The following is a 6,478-nucleotide window of genomic DNA, read 5'->3' on the forward strand; positions in this document are numbered from 1 at the left end:
GACGTTAGCTGGCGGTTTGGAGGGAAAGAAAAGAAAAACCCAGTGAACCGCTGGCCCGCTGAGGGTCCTGCAAACCCCCTGGGTGGCTGGCAGTGCGGTCCACGACCGAGCATCCCTGGACCACTCGTGCCGCTCCTATCAGAGTAGATGAAGCCTCTTTTGGGGGGAGCGTCATCTGCCTGTGCTCTGTGCTCTAGCTTGTGTAAGGACTTTGCCACACGTCCCACCGGGACGAGGCTCACTGCTGTGAAAGTGTCTCCCTGCCAGCGGCTCTGACAGCAGGGTGTCTCCTGGCTCTCTGAGATGCTGCGGTATGTGAGAAGCGGCACACTCCGGATAAAGAAATGTCTCGATCCAGACAGCCTTGGTTCTACCACTCAGCGGCTGTGGGCTCCTGGTCGTGCTGTTACAGACTGTATTCTCCTAAAGCCGTATGCTGAAGCCCTGACACCCAGTGTGACTCTATTTGAAGACGGGTCCTCTGAGGATGTAATTAAGGTTAAATGAGGGCATAAGGGTGAAGCCTGAATCCAAAAGGACTTGTGCTCTTTTAAGGAAAGGAAGAGACACTGGGGTTGAGCTTGCAGACAAAGGCCATGTGAGGACACAGTGAGAAGGTAGGAAGAAAGGTCTTCCAAACCGATTGAGGGCACCAGAAGCCAACCCTGCGGGCACCGTGGTCTTAAACGTCCAGCCCCCAGGACTGTGGCAAAATAAATTGCTGCTGTTTAAGCCCCCCGGTCTGCAGGGTTCTGTTACGGCAGCCTGAGTAGACCAATAGACTATTCGAATTCCTTGGTTGATCCTCAGTTTTCACATTTACAAAACGGTCATCAGGATAGCCAATTCATACGGTTATTATAAAGTTAAACAAAACCACGTGGATGATATATGTCTGTATGGAACAGACGTGTAATAAACATTCCTTTGTAATTGTTCCTTTGCTACTCTTCTCGATTTTAGGGGCAAGAATTTTGAGTGAACTCTTTAAATTGTCAGTCAAATTTCAGAGTTGAAAAAATTCTTGTTTTTATTGGTAAGTATGAGCTTCCGTGATAGCTCAGCTGGTAAAGAATCCCCCTGCGATGCAGGAGACCCCGGTTCGATTCCTGGGTCGGGAAGATCCCCTGAAGAAGGGATAGGCTACCCACTCCAGTATTCTTGGGCTTCCCTCATGTCTCAGCTGGTAAAGAATCTGCCTGCAATGTGGGAGACCTGGGTTCGATCCCTGGGTCAGGAAGATCCCCTGCAAGAGTGCATGGCAACCTACTCCAGTATTCTGGCCTGGGGAATTCCAGGGACTGTTACAGTCCATGGGGTGGCAGAGAGTTGAACATGACTGAGTGATTTTCACATGCATGCATTTTACGCTAAGGCGATGCCAAGGTTAAAAGCAGTGTGGGGCATGCCCTTTCTCTTTCTATGTGCTTACATATTTGATTTGGTTTCTGCCTCAACATTTAACATCTGCAGTTTCGGCTTGTGGTTGTATTCTTTCTGCTGGCCTTCATGATTAATGCATTGGTACAATCATTTGATGGCGAAGCATTAGGAAGACTCTCCCGGAATCCGAGTGCAAGGGGACATTTAGAACCGATGTTGCTATGAAACACATATACACTGCTGTGTGAAATTTCTTGTTCAGCCAATAATTTTAAAGCTTTCTGAAAGTTTTATAAGCAGTTCCTTCCCTCAGGCTTGTGTTCTGTGTCATTTGACTCTGGGGTGCATTTTCTCCCCCTGGTTAAAGGAGAAAAACAGTCTGTTGAGAACACGTTTGTCTGAATAAGCAAGCAGCTGGGGATGGGACTCGAGTAGTACCAACTTATCTTATGGATTAACCTTGCTCATGGTTGGATAGTTTCCTTAATAATCAATCCCATGGATCTGTTTTTATTTTTCAGCACGAGGAAGAAGCAGCATCTGGTCTGTGAGTCCAGTGTTTGGCGAGATAGCTTTGACGTTTAGGTAACTGCCCTCAGTAACTCTTCATTGTCGAGGAGGAACCTTGCCTTTTCCCCCGACAGCAGAACAGACACCAGGACAAGAGTCAAAGGAAGCCACTGAAACAGGGTGGATGGGGTTGGGGGATCTGGATGGGGTCATGGGCAATGTCCCTGCTCACTGCCAGCACCCGATGCAAGGGGGGTGTTTGATGCAGGGATTGTCATACCTGAGCTCTCATTGCTGATTTCGCCCTGAGATGGAGTCTCTAAGTCTGACTTCATGTGGGCTGAACTCGGTTCAAAATCAGCCAGGCTGGGCACTCTTGTCTGGAGACCTGGAGTGTGGTCTGACCTTGGCCCCAGGTGGGGAGCTCTCTGCTTGTCTAGAGTCACCCTGGGGTCTTGTTTCGCTGAGTGCTGAGGTGGAAGAGGGGGCTTTGTCAGATTAGCTGCCTCTTAACAGTTTTCTGGGCTTCCCTGGTAGCTCCAATGGTAAAGAAGCCACCTGTCAATGCAGGAGACGTGAGTTTGATCCCTGGGTTGGGAAGATCCCCTGGAGAAGGAAATGGCAAAACTCACTCCAATATTCTTGCCTGGGAAATCCTACGGACATGAGGAGCCTTGTGGGCTATAGTCCATGGGGTCATGAAAGAGTCGGACATGACTTAGCAACTCAACAGCAACAGTTTTCTGCCATCTTTCACACGTTCACATGTCATGAAGGGAACCTACACTCATCTCAGCCCCCAGTTTGAAGCTGTATTCTCCATCTTCTGGGTCATCTCTAACCTTCCTGTTTGAATGGTCAATGAGTTTCTGGACCTACATGAACAGAGGTAACTGCTCTGGGAAGTCCTGGGAGCCTGCCAGTTGATCCTTTCCCCCTTTTCCTAGCTCAGGACTGGACCACATTTCTCAGCTTCCTTTGCATGGAGGGGCAGCCACGTGCCCAGGCCTGGCCCACCGGGAGTGGATGTGCCCTGCTGGGCCAAGGTCTTAAAGAATGGGTATGCCCCCTCCTCTGGCCTTGTCCCTTGTAGGATGGATGATGGAATCATGAGGTGGAGGGGCCTGGTGTCCCCAGCTGGTGGCAGAAAGCTGCCATCTAACCAGAAACAAAAATCATTGTGTTTAAACAGTGAAGCATTTTGAATCGAGCTTTTTCTCTAATGCTGTGGGCATCAGTACTGACATGGATAAGCAGATAGAAGAGTTCTCGCAGGGCTGATGTGGGAAAAAGCTGGGAGAGAGGAAGAAAGTGAAGATGGAGTGTTTGGGTTTGATGTTGCTGAAAAGAAACAAGGGTCTCCCCACATGGAGTCCCTTGTGCCAAGCTCTATATCAGCCAATGCAGACTGAATACCTATCCTAACCCCAGGTTCAGTCTCTCCAGAAATGTGACTTTTTACCAGTCAGTCTGGAATTTCCTGGCCACAGATGAGGTAATCTCCCACATAGACCCCCCCTTTCCCCGTAAAGCAGGTGATCTTGCCTGAAATAATCCTTTATTGTTTATGACTTCCTGTCCCATCCCCTTTAGACCTTTGGAAATCATCCACTTTGTACAGCACCCCTGGTGTCAGTCTGCTAAATAGGATGCTGCCTAGTTTGTGTGTTGTTGAATAAAGCCAATTTGATCTTCAAAGGTACTCAGCTGAGTTTTGCTTTTTAACAGTATCTAGTGAGAAATAAAATACCGCCTGCTATGTCAGTAAACAAAGACTGTCATGGTCTTCAGCAACTGCAGCCCTCCAAAGATGAGCGCTGAGGGAACTCAGGAAGGAAACGAAGAATACCTGTCATCTAGCAGCCATCAGATTGTGACCACTCCCCACAGGGAGCCCTGCAGAAACTCAGGATGTGAAAGCACAGGATGCTGGCCCCAGACAGCTGAGGAGCATGTCAAAGGAATGACTTCAGTAAGCTCAGACGCTTGCATTTTCCCATTCGTAGAAAAGCACTCAGTTCCTTAGCTTGAGATAGCTAGTTTCCTTTTATTAACTGTCATCTTTTTTTTCCTATTATATGCCCTTTGTTGCAAAACTCTTACATGTTCTAGCTCCCCCTCCTCGCCGCCTTAGAGCAGTTCTGAGTTAGTTGAGATACTGCCTCCCAAGCCTGAAGCTCTCAGTCAGTCTTCTGAATAAAACACAACTCTCAGCCTTTAGGTTGTGCTGTTTTTGTTTTTTTCAGTTGACACCGTAATGAACTAGCACGTGGTTAATCGAATGTCCGTGTTGTGTGTCAGGGAAAAAAATGTCCATGCATATGCTACTTAAGTGCCTTTTAAAAATGAACAAAAATGGGAGCAAAGAAAGGTAACAGTTCCAGGGAGTGGGATGGAAAGGTGGCCTTGAAGTAGGGAAGAACAAATCTGACTCTCTGTTGCATTGGTTTCTTTTACTTTAACCTTTGTACTCAATTGCTTTTGCTACAAGCTAAGAATGTTGCCTATAGCCTGAGATACACAGGGTAGCCCATTCTCAAAGCTCTGACCTTTAAAGGTGTAATACTCATTGATATAGAGATCGAAAGTTGTAGAATTGAGAATAACATTTGTCTTGTTGGAGGTTTCTAGGATCATCATGACTGGACCTACACAAACAACATTGCAATAGCAAAGGATTCCGACACCAAGAAGTTTGCAACAACCAACCACGCTCCCTCCGCTTTCAGTATAAAAGAAGTCCGAGCTCTGACTTGGGTAAGGTGGTGCTTTGGGACACTAGTCCATCATCTTCCCAGTCTGCTGGTTTTCCAAATAAAGTCATTATTCCTTGCCCCTGCGACTCTTCTCCTGACTCATTGGCCTGTAGTGGGCGAGTCATATGAGCCTGGACTATATAGCAGCCTCAGCCAGGTGAGGCAGTGTGTGTTAAGTAAGGTGTATCCGAGGGAAGGTGGGATGCGAAGCTTAATAGCACCTGGTGGGGAATAGGAACACAGTTGAGAAACCAAAAAGAGCCGATGAAATGTGAGAGTATCTGGAGCGTAGAGGAGACTGCATTTGGAGTGTCAAGTAAGTATGACGCCAGGAGGAGTCGGAGTCAGGTGTGGAGTGGGCAGAAGGGAGTGGCCCAGCCTCAAGGCCCAGTCCGGAGCACATGCAGGCAGCCCTGGACTGGGGAGGTATGTTCAGTCACTTCACAGGGACTCTTTCAGACCCTATGGACTAGCCCGCCGGGCTCCTCAGTCTGTGGAATTCTCCAGGCAAGAATACTGGAGGGGGTTGCCGTGCCTGGAGATGGGAGAGGGCCATGGCAGGTCTGAGCTGTGAGCATTGCTTCAGCACCTGTGGGCACGAATGCAAATATGCACGGGGGGGGGGTGGGGAAGTGGGGGGGAATACAGAAAGGAATGTTAATGATCGCTTTTAACGTTTCTTTCTTTCTTTCTTGGAATCCCAGGTGTGAATTTGAGGGGGTGATGTGAATTGCATTGGCAAGAGCATTTGAGCTGCTCAGCGGGGAGAGCTGGAGATGTGGCTGGTAGAACAGACCGTGCTTCCTGTTCCTGCACAGCCTGGGACGCAAAGGACTTCTCCCGCCAGCCTTGCAGCCCCACCACCGCCCTGCCGGCACTTGCCCTGGGCCCCAGTCAAGCGCACGCGCATCAGACTGCCGGTCAGAACCGCTGCCCCGGTCCTTCCACATCTGGCACGTGGCTTGCCCAGAGATGATGTAGCACAACTCTCTGCAAACTGTGAAGTGCTGTACAGCATGCAAAAGGATGACCCGAGCGGGGCCCGGGATCTTGATGGTTTCCTTGACCTGAGTTGCTTTTCTGTCTGTTGTTTCAGAGTAAATGTGGGTCTGTGTGAAAAAGCCAACCCCTTCTCCCTGTTCTTTTTCTCTCTCCTTATTAGAAGGATGGGCTTCCCAGGTGGTGCTTGTAGTAAAGAATTTGCCTGCAATGCAGGAAACGGGAGAGGGGTTGGGTCCCTGTGTTGGAAAGATCCCCTGGAGTAGGTAATGGCCACCCACTCCAGTATTCTTGCCTGGAGAATCCCATGGACAGAGGAGCCTGGCAGGCTGTAGTCCATAGGGTCACACAGAGTCAGATAAGACTGAGTGACTTAGCTCAGAAAGACATTAGAAAGATGATTAATTAATATTAAACTAGCTAAGGTGCAAAATAATCCGATGGTGAACTCTAACCTCAAAAAAACAACACATGACTGAGTTACAAGCTGGAAAGGACCTGGTCAAAGAATCACTAGAGTCACCTCGAGTTTTGGGGGCTTCGCTTGTGGACAGAGGCTGCTGTGATGCTCTAGGCCAGTAGAAATGTTCTTCTGATGAGCAAGTCTGCTGCTGCTGCTGCTAGGTCACTTCAGTCGTGTCCGACTCTGTGTGACCCCATAGACGGAAGCCCACCAGGCTCCCCCATCCCTGGGATTCTCCAGGCAAGAACACTGGAGTGGGCTGCCATTTCCTTCTCCAATGTGTGAAAGTGAAGTCGCTCAGTCATGTCCGACCCCTAGCGACCCCACGGACTGCAGCCTACCAGGCTCCTCTATCCATGGGATTTTC

General features: G+C 49.1%; 1 long non-coding RNA gene across 1 annotated transcript; it reads left to right on the forward strand.

The window, feature by feature from the left end:
- The first annotated feature begins 3,075 nt into the window (after positions 1–3,075).
- On the forward strand, positions 3,076–5,568 carry LOC129549294 (uncharacterized). Its single transcript, XR_016036998.1, has 3 exons — positions 3,076–3,865; positions 4,525–4,650; positions 5,354–5,568. It is a non-coding gene; the product is annotated as an uncharacterized LOC129549294 (long non-coding RNA).
- Positions 5,569–6,478: the final 910 nt, after the last annotated feature.

Source organism: Moschus berezovskii, chromosome 1, assembly GCF_049115385.1.
Source record: "Moschus berezovskii isolate FMDL1 chromosome 1, NW_MosBer_1.0, whole genome shotgun sequence".
Lineage (NCBI taxonomy): Eukaryota > Metazoa > Chordata > Mammalia > Artiodactyla > Moschidae > Moschus > Moschus berezovskii.